We start from the raw sequence: 14672 nt of genomic DNA, 5'->3' as shown, positions 1-14672 counted from the left end.
CGAAGCTCTCAATCTAATGTAGGAAGAAATTGTACTGACATTGGCAGCTGAGACGACTCTATAGCCATTACGCCGAGTTTTATTTACTCGTCATAATTAGTAAGTTCACAGCGAAGTTGTAAACGTTACAGAATTCGCGTCTGCTGTCCGTCAGTGGAGGTAGTATGCGTGGTTACAGAAAACGGCTGTAGCACTTGTTTTATCGAAACTATCCCGAAACAAATTGTGTGACAATTAGCTGCTAAGACGAATTAACGTTACGCCAAGTTTGATCTATTTTTATTGGTTACGTATATAGTTCACGGTGAAGTTGTAAACATAGTGGAATTCGCGTCTGCTGTAAATACATGGGCTTCTACGGGAGGGAAACGGACAGCCCCATGTTTTCACACGTGCGCTGAAAACATGGGGCTGTCCGACACGACCAACGCATTGCTTTTTCCTGTAGCCCACTCGGCTATCGTCAAGAGTGCGCTTGCGGCACTACTCGACTTTTGCAGTGCGACGCAACTAAGAGCGCGGCTCTGAGCCCCGCGTTCGCTTCTTATGTTATTTTTTTGTTTTGCCGCCTTCTCCTTTCCTCTCTCCATCTTTTTCTCCCCACACCCCATTCCCCGTGCTGTGCTGTTGAGGTGTCCTCCTGTGAGAGACAGTTACGGCACTGCACTTATCTCTTCCATTCTCTTTAAAGTCACTTCACACACGCCCCACGTTTGTCTGCTAGAATAATACTCTAGTCCTTCCAATTTTCATTCGGCTAATTAACTAGGAAGTATGATCAATCGCAAATTAGAAACAAACTTGTTTTGTTTCGTGCACTCCTTTGACTGCGCCCCGGTCAACGCATATCGTCGCCAACGTCGAGGCTCGGTTTAACGGCCCAGCTGCGACCTGTACACACTGTTACCACCAGTGGGTGTTGTAATAATCGTCTGATTATTATTATTATTATTATTATTATTATTATTATTATTATTATTATTAAAGAAGCCACTTCTTTCGCGGAGAGAACATGTAAAGTAGTGCGTAAAGGCCAGCCACCGGCCTGCACGTTCACGCGAAGTCGCTCGCAGCAAGGAAGACAACCGTACGAAATCATCCTGCACGTGAGTAAACCCTACTCTGACAACGTTGTGCTTCTAATAGGTTGACCGATTTTTAATGGACGCCTCGCTGCTGGCGATGCATACCTCATGCATGCCGCGTTGTAAGCGGTTGTAAGCATGCCGCGATGCATCCCTTTAGATCGATATACAGCTCGATCTGGACCGGGTACAGCTGGATGGTCACTTTGGATCGCAATTTTGTCGATATGCGTTCAGTCGATCGTGATCCGCGCATCGAATTCGAGCTTCACGATCGCGATCGTAGGGTGTCGTCAGCACCGTCATGCCGAGTGAGCTAAACTAACTCGATTCAAATTGTTGGACTGTGAGCAGTGCTTGATCGAACTTGAGAAGATCTTGATTGAAGGTGACTGTGTGACACCACGGTGTTCTAACGATGTGTGGTTTGTCGTCGTCTGGCACGGCGCCAAACAAAAGCTTTTAGTGTTTTGAAGCAGTTCTAAGCGCTCTGTGATGACCCACTGCTGAACACAGGATCGGGACCTACTTGTCGACGTAATCGGCGCAACTACGAGTCGCTTCGTGCAGCAATTAAGTGATACAAACAATCCCGTATTTATCGGGTCTTCTCATTCGTCAGATTATGCTCATCAGCTTGCCGCACTTTGTAAATGTCTGGAAAAAGCGTCGGGTTGCTCTCAGGATGACTTTCTATTGAGCTGTTTTCAATCAATCAATCAATCAATCAATCAATCAATCAATCAATCAATCAATCAATCAATCAATCAATCAATCAATCAATCAATCAATCAATCAATCAATCAATCAATCAATCAATCAATCAATCAATCAATCAGGATATGCTTAGAATATATCCTGATTGATTCGTTCGGGACCCATTCGGAGCCATCTGCAGCTGTAAAATGAGATCTATTAACCACGAGATCTGAATTTATATGAGGCGGATGTTCGTTCGCTTTTCCTCGTGTACAGTGATCGAGGTTCGTTATGCCCTTTTCACAAGGTCTGATTTCAATTGCGAATTCGCGCTTTGCCTTCGCAAGGCGATTTCGCAAACTTAAAGTCGAACGAAAAATCGCACCATGTGAAACTGGGCCTCTGACGCCAGCAGCCGAAACGAATATCGTCTATGAATTAGTGCTCGCCGGCATAAAATAAACTTCCTTGACATAAAATATGCTTATCACACACGCCAGTGTTATGCTGATCGTACCAAATGCTAAGGCTACACAATAAGCAGTCATCAAATCAGCGCATTCATGACAAATGTCTTTTAAACGTTTAGCAGGTGGCCTCGCACAAGCTGCGAAACGCGCACGTGCAGCACGATTCACAAAGCAAACCTGCCTTACAAATATGATGACATAAGCTGACTTGCATCACTCCCCTCACAGCTGCGATCCACTTCTTTCGCCGTTCTAGTTTGTAAGGCCTGCCAGAAAAAAATGTACCAATTTATTCCGGGCGGCCTTCGTGGCTGTGAGTCTCTCATGCAGCAGTATCGTCGGTTCCACTTGTTCCTTTTCGCACCTCCGTAATTTCGACGCTTGTTTATGAAGCGCATGCCAGTGCACTGTCGCAAGACGTATCCGCGAAAACGGGGGGAGTGCTAATTAACAAAGCAAAACTGCCCCAACCGTGGCCGACACAAAGTGCAGTGCGTGTGAAGTAATACACGGCGAGCCGGCCAAGCCGCAGATTGGCCCAGTGTCCAGTCTACCCATTGCTGTCGCATCGATGCGGCAGATTGCGCCAGAGTAGCCGCAAACTCGACTGTACGGAGCCTATAGTGTGTCCTTTCCATCAGTTGTCCTCGTTTTGCGTACGCCGTTTTAGGCCATTTAATATGAGCCTTAAACAAATTTCCCACTCGGCAATTTTACTTAGAATCAACTGTTGACGCTAATTTTCTAATTAAGGAAATGCACAGCTGCCTCTGCCCTGGTTAGCCGCATGGTTAAAATTTCAGTTGTGCTTCAGCAAGGACGCGCGAATGTGCCGTTCGTTTTGTTCTATGCAGAGCAGGAACTGGCTACGGAAAGTCGGCATGGGTCAACTAATACAAAATTGGATCAAATACATATTTACCAAAAAAGATTGTGGGTGACCGAATTGATACGGAAAAAATGCGAGCTACGTAATCACACTACGAACAGTACTGCAAAAACTCTATAGAGCTCAGACTGTGCCCACGCTGCGGGAAAACCCGTCTCCAGCGCCCCCATCGCAGCCTCGGCGCGAACTGAGTAGTGCAAGAAGAGCTGTGCGCAAGCGGAAGTGCATAGGCCACAATGGACCCTCCTCTGTCGGTTGTGTTGGGGCACGGTTTCCTAAAATCAAGGACCTGGAAAGGCGCTTCCGCTCATCCACGCTTCGGAAAGGGAGGAAGCTCAGCAGGGCGAAATACTTGTACAATATAAAAGAAGTCTCAGGCGTTTTTTCGGCGTGCTGCAGCTCGCAAGTACAGAGAGCATGAGGTTTGTTTATAGACATTTCAGCATAGAAATCTAAGCATTTCAAATTGGTTTGTATTGAAAATGTCCTGAACACAAGACTTAAGAATCTCCAATATTTTTTGCATTTTACCATAATGTTTTTTTCTCACAATTACTTAAAGAGAGTAAATCCTTCCATAACCTTTTTCAGCGCAGCAAACAGAAAACGTCTTCCAAGGCAGCAAATAATTCTTATCAGAAAACAAACATCTTTTTTATATATTTGCTTGCACCACTGCTTGCCATTCCCGCATTGATGCTGTCGGGTGCACACACAAACACACACACGCAGACACGCAGACACGCACACACGCACACGCAGACACGCACACACGCACACGCCCACACGCCCACACGCACACGCACACACACACACGCACACACGCACACCCGCACACCCGCACACGCACACACGCACACACACACACACACGCACACACGCACACACGCACACACACACACACACGCACACACGCTATATGGACGCACAGGCATCCATTCGCACACAAACACGCACACATGTGTTCTCAATCGTGCATGCTGAAACTCGTAAACACAAGTCGGCACGCGTACACGTTCACACGCGCACACACACGCAGGCACATACACAACGCCGCGAACGCTCACACACGCATACAGGCACTCCCGCGCATGCAAATGCAAATACGGAGGCACACGCCCGCACGTTCATACACAGAGCGCGCACGCGCATACAACCACACCCAGGCACACTGAAGACATGCACACGCATAACCACTCTCTGACATCTCGGCTGCTTCCAAAAAACCTGCGTGTACTAACAGGCTGCGTAACACTCCCTCTGTCATTACCTTCTCAATTCCAAGTACAATAAATCGCTTCATGGTTTAAATTTGGCGCTTCTTCAAGTCAATGTGCCCTCTGCCGGAGGGTGCAAAACGATTTCCTCCTGTCGTGGGATTTCACCGCCCCTCTCTGACCTACCTTAACTGCTTTAACGCACCACCAATGTTCCGACTAAGTGCCAAAATGCATATGTTGTTAAAAGGGGCTACCCCCTTGTTGTAGTCAGCTGAAACTTTTTGACCCTCAGCCGATATTCTGAAATATAATCTTGAAAAATAATGTTTACATTGAGTTCCACTTGTGCGTTGCTGTGAAGTTCCGAAGGAGAATGTCCAGAATGCTAGGACACGGGTTTTTCTAAGTGCATCTGCCTTCAGCACTTCCATCAAGTGTAGACTTGCAATATGTGAAGTCAATAAAGAAATCGCTATTTGCCAGTAAATAATGGGATACTTGCAAATTGTAGCATAACCTTTATGTCAGCAAAAACCATTTCGCGTGGTAGAGGGTAAACGACCTTTTGTTTATTAAATCCCCTATATGAAAGAAAAGAACTGAGTCACTTTAGCATACGCTGACGAGGACGAAGGCGAAAGCCTGCGCGCTCGCGAGAAATTGGTTAAATTAGTTGGCATTCTCATTTGAAGGCGTTGTTACTTCTTATTACTAGTCTTCTGCCACTTAAGATCGTCTGATTGAGAGCCTTAACTCTACCTTAATTACCGGTGCATTAATTTACTTTGCCTTCTCCCACACTGGCCCCATATTGACGCCCAACGTGCGACGCGGTCCCTCGGTCCACGCCAGCAGGCCCCAGTCCTGGCCGGGTGCGCCTAAGAGCGCCCCGCCGAGCCCCGAACCACCAGTCGCGCTGACGAGTCACTTTGTCCTCCACTTCTTCGACTGCTGGCTCCGATGCTGGAGTTGCCATAACACCAACGATCGTGAGTTCTGCTGCCAGCAAAGGTGAAGGGTTCGACCCCCACCAGAGGTCGTGGGCTCGCTTGCCTTAATTTACTCTATCCTAAACAACTGCGTCTCATTTACACTCGCCCTAATTAACACGAGAAGGTCATGGGTTCAGGTGCTCTTAACTCTATCTTATTACCTACGCCTTAATTTCCTTGGCATTAATTGCCACCAAAGTTCGAGTGTTCGACTCTCTACAAACGTCGTGGGTTCTAGTGCCTAAATAACTCTGTCCTAAATACTGCGCATTAATTAACTTCGTCCTCATTAACACTATAGGGCGTGGGTTCGACTCCTACCAAAGGTAGTGGGTTCGAGTGCCTTAATGAATTCTGTCTTAAGTAACTGGGCATTAACTTTGCCCTGATTAACACCAATGGTCGTGGGTTCAACTCCCACCGGTGGTTGAGGCTTCGACTCCCACCACAGGTAGTGAGCTCTACTGCCCTAAATAACGCTATCTTACTTAATAGTGTGAAAATTATTTTCGCTCTAATTAAAACGAAAGACGAGGGTGCGACTCCCACCAAAGCTTATAGGTTCGCGTGCTCTAAGTAAATATATATTAATTACATGTGCCTTACCTACGTCAACCTTAATTACTACGGAATGTCGAGGTTACGACTCCCTGCAAAAGTCGTGGGTTAGAGTGCCTAAATATTTCTGTCTTAAATAACTGTGCATTAATTAACTTCGCCCTGAGTAGCACCAAAGGTTGCGGGATAGACTCCCGCCAAAGGTCGAGGGCGAGAGTTTAATTTTCGTGAAGATAGATAAAATGTTGAACCAAGGTGAAGCGTTGCTAATTTACAGTAAACGTGCTTGAAAAATACTGAGGGACTCAGATAGGCGGGAAAACGTGTAGATGCCAACATGTATGGACAGAAGCATTGCTACGAACACTGGTAGTTAGTCGGCCCCTGAAAAATGCTTGATGTACCCTAAGAATGCCAACGCATGAAAAACAAGTCGGCTCGAGTCGTCTCGCGATATTGTCAAAAGTTGAGCCACTTTAGCATACGCTACAGAGGATGAAGAACAAAGCCTGCTCGCTAACCCGATATTCATCACGCTACTTGACATTTTCATTCTAATGTGTTATTACTTTCTATTGCCTGTTTTCTCCCACCAAAGCTGGTGGGTTCAAGTGCCTTAATTACCCGTACTTCAATAATTGTGTCTTAATTAACGTAACCCCAATTAACACCAAGGGTCACGGGTTCGACTCCCACCAAATGTCGTGGGTTAGAGTGCCTTAATTATCTATATTTTAATTTACCGTGCTTTAATTGGCTTTACCCTAAATACTACTAAAGGTGGTGAGTTCGACTCTCGCCCTTCGCGATGTCAATTGGAATCCAACTTGGAGATATGGCCGGTTCGCCCGTATCTCCATGTTGAGTCAGGGGTTCGAGTGCCTTAATTAACTTCGCGTGAATTAACACCAAAAGTCGTGCGTCCGACTCCGACCATAGGTCGATGGTTTGACTCCCACGAAAGGTCATGGGCTCGACTCTCGACCTTCCGATGTCAATTGGAATTCAACTTGGAGATATGGCCAGTTCGCCCATATCTCCATGTTGGGTCGTGGGTTCGAGTACCTTAATTAACATCGCCTGAATTAGCACCAAAAGTCGTGGGTCCTACTCTAACCAGAGGTCGAGGGTTTGACTACCACCAAAGGTTCGACTCTTGACCATCCCGATGGCTACTGAAATCCAACTTGGAGATATCGCCGGTTCGTCCATATCTCGAAGTGGCGTCGACGCCCACCAAAGGTCATGTGTTCGAGTGCCTTAACTATATCATAATTAACCATATTTTAATTAACTTCGCCCTAACACCAAATTCTCCAACGCAGAGAAGAACGGCAGGCAATTGTTCTGGTTGCCAGCGCATGCGACTCCAGGCATTCCCGCAATCAACCTCAACGAGGTAGCACACCGCGAAGCTCGAGGTCTTACTCGCCGAGCTGAGCAAAGAGTAACTTCCATCGGTCAGGAGAACGCGGAGGAGGAAATCTGGTGAGAAAAAGATAAATTAACAAGATTTAGCGATATTACCAAAATCTATCAGAATCGGAGGCTAGTATTACCACCACCTCACACTAAACTGAACAGAGCTGAGTCCGTTACTTGGAGGCGATTACAAGCAGAAACTTATACGTGTCCTGTGCAACTAAAAACTTTCTACCCCGATATATACGAGAGAGATATGTGCAAGCTATGAGTCTGTTAGAGCCACCGTTGAACATACGTTGTGGGGATGTAAAAGATATCAGGATAAAATGGCAGCCTCCTCTAAATATCTACGGGCGCGGTGGTCGACCGCGCTGCTCAGCTCAGAACTCCAAGACCAACTTTGGGCCGTCCAGCGAGCCATGGAGGCCGCACGGGAGCAGCAGCTCCCAGCGGCCATCTAGGCGGCCCAAGGCCCGGGCCTCACAATCGCCGGATTACAAATAAAGTTATCACATCACATCACATCACACTAACACCAAACGTAGTCGGTTAGACTCTCATCCTTCACGATGTCAATTTTAATCCAACTTGGAGACGTGGCCGGTTCGCCTATATCTCCATGTTGGGCTGTGGGTTCGAGTGCTCTAATCGACTTTGCCTGAAGACACCAAGAAGGGCGTCATCCGCGGATTTTTGGTGGGCTTGACTCCCACCAAAAATCGTGGGTTCGAGTCTAGACCTACACTATGTCAGTTGGAATCCAACTTGGAGACATCGTTGGTTCACCCATATCTCCAAGTGGGTTCGACTCCCACCAAAGGTCGCGGGTTCATGTGCCTTAACTCCATCCTAATGAACTGGGCCGTAATTAACACCGAAGGTCATGAGTTCAACGGCCACCAAACGTCGAGTGTTCGACCCCCAATTTCGGCGCCATTAAATTCTGCTGCCATAATACCGGACGGTCAAATTTTAATCTCATGAGCCGTTACAGGCTTTCGCCTTAATAAGTAGAGACAGTTGTCACTAAAGCGTGTCATATTTAATCAGTTTGGAACTGATTGGAACCTTTCAGCGCCTGTAGATCTGCTTCAGTAGATGTCCAAGTAGCTTGTACTAACGTTATGTATGCCAGGGAAGTTTGTATTGTTACCAGGTCACTCAGATCTATCACAAATCATGCAGTAACTCGATGTAGTTGAGGCACCCAGGGACACAAAGCTTCGTATGCTATTACCAGCCAACTCTGTGTTTACCTTGGAAAAAGGACACAGCGCAAAAAAGACAAGGCCACGAGATAGCGACACACACACAGCGCTGTGTACGTGTCGCTTTCTAGTGGCCTTGTCTTTTAGCGCTTTGTCCTTTTGCAATGAATCACCAACAAGCCCAAGCTTCCGCGCTCAATCGATGTCTACCGCCGAGAGCGTGCCAGTTCGCGCGGCCGAAGCGTTAGCTGCGAGGTCCCACAAGGGTTATGTCAAATGATACTCTGCTACACAGGAACCTCTTTCACGGGATACTGAACCAACTGCGTCGTCATCAAACTTCAGGAACAAAATCTACTTGCCAGTTCATTAAACGCTATCGAAATTTCACGCAACGTTCCCGCTTAGGCATCTTGAATAGCGGTGCCGTTATACCAGCTCTTCTTATTTACTTCTGCGCCGCAATGGACTCTGATTGATGCGGTGTGTGTCCGGCCGTGGCAAACGTTGCTGCTCTTTAACTGTCACGATCCATCCGGGTTCGTGAACGAGCGAGGGCTCGAGGCACCTCCGTTAGACAGACGCTCCGCAGCGTGGTGGTGATGAATGATGACTGACCGCCGAGCAGCTGTGCTCATCGGTGTTTATTGGTGCGGTGACCAATGTTGCCTACCGAGCCTGACAGGCCACCGAGCCTGGCGGGCCAACGAAGATTATGCCCGAGGGGGCGTCACATGCTTGTTACAATAACAGCTGGAGTTGCGACGCATGAAACTGCAGTAAAGCGAAGGTTACTGCACTAATAAAGTTAATGCCCCAGGATGCACGCGATACGATCCACCGTTGTAGTCGAGATCCTCGCCAAATGAAATTCTGCGCCACTAAATCGGCGTGCATTTGCTCACTTTCTTCGGCTCTGCACTTTCGCTTTGCGGGTGCTGGATGGCGTCTTGCCAAGTATGCCCTAACTTGAACCACTTAGCGTGCACAATTGCATATGTACCAATAAGTGTATTTCAGAACAGAAAGCTTGGAACACTGAGTACATACCCGAATAAACAACTTGGGACACTATTTCGGCAAGCGGGCATTTGCCACTGGGTATCTCAAAAATTTTCGCCAATCCCCCTTCGGGGATCGCCGAGGAGTGCAGGTATGCTCGCGTCGGCTCCGTGTTCATAAAATGATTTTGCAGCATTTTCTTGCTAATTGTGACCTAATGTTTACACCTGTCGATCCGTGAATATACTAGGACTCCGTAGACACCTCCTATTCAGGTGGGACACCATTTCCTGTGCTACTAATATTTTCCTGTGCTACGAACATTTTTGTGAATCGCCCACGTCGCCGCCGCGCATGCACGTCAGGTGCACCGGCTGCGTGGCGCGCACTCGCACGAGCTCCGTACCGCTGATCAAGCTCTCTGCCCCAGCAACGAGCATGTATCTCGAAGTGACCGCCGAGATGGGCTGGCGAACAACTCGGCTTCGCCAGCCAGTGAAGCTGAGGGACGACTCTTCACCTCAAACTGACTCCACCCCAATCTCAAGCACTCGTTCTCGCTCCAAGACCAAGCCACTAGTCAAAGCACAAGTTCTCAAGGCTAGACGCACGTCTCCGCTACCTTCCAACCAAATCAAGATTATCATTCGCCACAAGAGAGCCCTCAACATCTCCAAAATTGGTAGTCCTACCGTGACTACAGCCGTATTCCAAGTCGCACAGCTCAGCCCAGCAGATATTCAACAAGACACCATTGACCCAACACCCAACGAAACATTGTCGTTGTCACTACGCCAAGTCTACAGAACACCGACCGGTATGTCTGCATAAAATCCATTCAAGTCCATGGGGTCACGCACGATGTTAGCACGTATGAGACGGCCGCCGAAGACACCAAGAAGGGCGTCATCCGCGGAATCCCCCTCTCCGATACCCCACAGCAAATCAACGCCAATATCGTCAATACCCGCAACCCCCTCGCACTAGCCGCAGAACGCATTGGAACGACAACCGCCGTTGTTATCGCCTTGAGCGGCCCCGACGCGCCATGTCTGGCCCGTTACGGAGCCGTCTTAATTCCATGCTCATTAAACCACAAGCAAGTAGAAATTTGCTACTGATGCGGCCGCCTCGGACACCACATGGATGTCTGCCGTTTTCCCAATAACAAGATCTGCTGAGGTTGCGGAGTCTGCAACCTACTTCCCGATCACACGTGTAACCCCAACTGCTCATTGTGCGGCGGCCCTCATCTTACGGCGGACAAATTGTGTACGGCTCGCTACAAGACAACGTACGTTATTCGCAAACGCATTGGGGAACGCCGAGCTGCAATGCAAGCCACCCTTCCAGAAAGGGACTTCCCGCCCATGAACTCGAAGCTCCGCTTCACATCCCGGTCTCCATCACCCTCGAGGCAACATCGCTCCCGGACACCTTAACCTGTGAAACAGCGCCATTCCCGATCCAGATCTACCTCTACTCCTACCGCCAAATCTCCTACTAACAAGGTGAGCGTCGTACAAGCCCTTACGGGGCCCTCGCGAGAGGGTCGCAACACACCTTCCCCACAGCCCATGAAAACCAATTATAACGCAGAAAGAGCTCACCTCAAAAAAAGAAAACGCCATTATGAGCGACCTAATTCACAAGCTATCGCTAGAGGTTCGCAACCTTAAGAAATCAAAGACACCCGCTCCTACACCACCCGCTGAAGCATCCCCCCCCCCTCTAGCCACGACGCTCCGCTGACACCGGCTCCCTAAAAGCGGGCCCTCCAAGAGGGAGCCGAGGGCCAAGTGCGCTCAGAGGTTAAGAACATGCTAGTCTCACTTCAAAGCACGATGGACACACTCCAGAATGCAGTCGAATCCATACAACACGCCCTTCTCGCCCAAGCACAGCGCGTCACAAACATTCAAACCCACTTACAATATCTCCCCATGCCCGCTCCCCGTGCTTACGAAACCCCGGCACTGCCATGATGGCAGCCCCCAATCCCCATCATGGCCCACACTAACAGCAATACACTTACCTGGCAGGAGAACTGCCTAGGCTATCTACGCAAGCAACCAGTCATCCGTCAACACATTCGTACCCTCACTAGGCAACTGGACGTCATCACGAGTCAAGAAACCCATATCGATTCCGTCACCCTCCTAGGTTACCAACCTTTCATTCCATTACATGCTTCTCGCCGCCTCTGCACCTTCGTCCGCAAGAGAATCCCCACCATTGAACACAATCTCCACGACCGAAACATCGAACACCTTCTCGTTGAACTTATACCCACCAGGAAACGTAAGGAAAATATTTTTCTCCTTAACGTGTACAGCCATCCCTCTGCCAAAGTTCAAAGCCGTTTTCTCACCCTCTTCAAGAAGGCCTTTAATGTAGCCACCAACCCCCTCGTTATCGGTGGAGACCTCAACCTCCCCCTCACGGTATGGGGATATGGCTACTCGACGACAGCGGCTCAAAACCTCTGGAAAGACTCCCAGGACCTCGGCCTCACTTTCATTACAGACTTCACGTTCCCCACACGCCTCGGTGTCTGCACTACCCGCGACACGACCCCCGACCTGACATTTTCGCGTACCAAGAACGTCACCAACGCGCAATGAAGCAACACACAGCATGATCTCGGTGGTGACCATTCCCTCATTGCCATACTTATCCCTCGGACGGCTGCAGTTACCGCCAAACCCCGTGTGCTCATCTGGGTTGGCTGGGATGCATTTCGCAAGCATCGATCAGTTGACCAGTACGCGGAACGCATAGCAGACATTGATGCATGGACCCGAAATCTCCACTCCGATACCAAGGTAGCCACGCGTACCGTTAGCACCAATGCCCCTGTCGAGCTCATGGGCAGCAGACTGGCCCATCTCCACGCGGCTAAAGCATCCATCCTATCCCGCTGGCAAGGGCAATGTCTCAAAAGGCGCCTCCGCGCTAAAATATCCCTCCTCAACAAGGAAATCGAAGACCATTGCCTCACTCTGAGCCGTCAACAGCGGACTGAACTGTGCAATACTGCTGACGGACAGATCCACTGTCCCTCTTCTTGGAAGCTAATCAAACACCTCCACGTTAGTCAAGCCATCTGCTCTTTCCAACAAGATCTCCTTACTAAATTTCTCTATAGAGAAACGAAGAAACAGGGCCGCGCCCAAGTCTTAGACTACCTCACTAACAAGTATCTCCCCGTGGGCCCAGTGAAACCTCACGGCTCCTACACCGGGGCCCCCAACCCCTCACTGGACGAAGGCTTTAGTGTCGCTGAGATCCAAGCCAACCTGCATAAACAGCCGCTCTGCCTCGATGGGGTCACTAATAAAGCCCTCCGTAACCTGGATGATGCCTCCCTCACCCACCTCATAGATTATATCAATGACTGTTGGCGTAATAGTGGCATTCCCCCGTCCTGGAAAACAGCAAAGGCCACCCTTATTCCCAAACCTGGCAAACCTTCTAGCCTCGATCATCTTCGCCCCATCTCACTTACCTCATGTGTGGGAAAGGTTAGGGAGCACGCCTTCCTCACCCGAATTAACATCCATTTGGAAGACACTGCAGCGTATCCTGACTCGGTCATTGGCTTCCAGGCCCAGCTGTCTACCCAAGACATCATGCGCCATACTTAAGCGCCATATACTAGAAGGTAGATCACGTACTTCTAAAGCTATACTCGGCCTCGACCTCGAAAAAGTCTTTGACAGCATAACCCATTCCACCATTATTGACCGCATCTCACACCTTAATCTCGGTGTGCGCGCTTATAATTACGTCAGAGACTTTCTCTCTAATCGCACGGCCTTCCTTTCGGTGGGGGATCTCCGCTCCGACGCCCAGACTCTGGGTAGCGCGGGAACCCCCCAGGGCTCTGTTATCTCCCCCATTGATTTTTAATCTCGTCATGATCGATCTTGCCAAGGAGTTGCAGCAATCGGACGGTGTCACCCACACCATCTACGCTGACGATATAACCATCTGGGCCCACCAAGGCAGTGACGGCCAAATAGAAGCGGCAAACACCTCCAATCCGCCAATCCCTACAATCCGCCATTGAAACAGTCGAGACCTATCTCGACTAGGCACGGGGCGTCGCTGCTTCCCTGCGAAGTTCGAACTCCTCTTCTACAGGCCTACTCTCCGTGGCCGCCGTACGAAATATTCCACCGCTAAACGCCATTACAAGGACATCACGCTTCATCTCATGGAGGGCAGCCCCATCCCCCTCGTCCCCAATATCCGTGTGCTCGGCATGCTTATAGAGGCGAACGGAGCGAATGGCATGGCCCTCGCCAAAGCCGAGATGAATACAGCCAACACCACCAGACTATTGAAGCGGGTCTCCAACCACCATGGTGGTATGAAAGAGGAGAATCTCCTCCGATTAATCCAGTCATTCGTGATTTGCCACATCACCTACGTTTCAGCGTATCTAGCTGGTACAAGGCTGAACAAACCAAGCTCAACATCCTCATACGCGGTGTCTGTAAACAAGCCCTCAGCCTCCCCGGTTGCACCAGCACTGACCTCCTCCTTCAACTAGGCGTCCATAACACACTGGACGAGCTCATCGAGGCCCAACGCCGCTCTCAGCTGGAGAGACTCACTCTCACTGCGACGGGCCACCATATCCTCACCTCGCTCGGTATAACATCAACACGGCCATAAACACCAGCTCCCCTCTACCATACTAGCCTGGATTCACGCCGACCCTATCTCCAGAAACGTGCACCCCGATACAACCGCGCACACCGCACAGCGCGTGCCACGGCTCTCACCAAATCCCTTAGCTTGCCACGACGATGTGAGTTTCGTCGACGCCGGCGAATATCCCCACGGTACCCGCTTTGCAGCCATCACGACGCGTGAAGGCTCTCTCCACCATGCTATCAGCCTAGTAACTCCACACACTGAGGAAGATGAAGAAGTGGCCATTGCGCTAGCCACACTAGACCTAACATGTCATACCATCGTCTGACTCCCGCTCCACCGTTATCGACTATATCAACGGCCGCATCTTACACCAAGCCTTGCGCATCTTGCAACAAGCACCCCGCTCAACCGACCATCAGGTTACACTCGTCGGGCTCCCAGCTTATGTAGGCACCG

The sequence above is a fragment of the Dermacentor variabilis genome, chromosome 6 (assembly GCF_050947875.1).
Source record: "Dermacentor variabilis isolate Ectoservices chromosome 6, ASM5094787v1, whole genome shotgun sequence".
In the NCBI taxonomy this organism is placed as follows: domain Eukaryota; kingdom Metazoa; phylum Arthropoda; class Arachnida; order Ixodida; family Ixodidae; genus Dermacentor; species Dermacentor variabilis.
Note: the sequence above shows the minus strand (reverse complement) of the source record.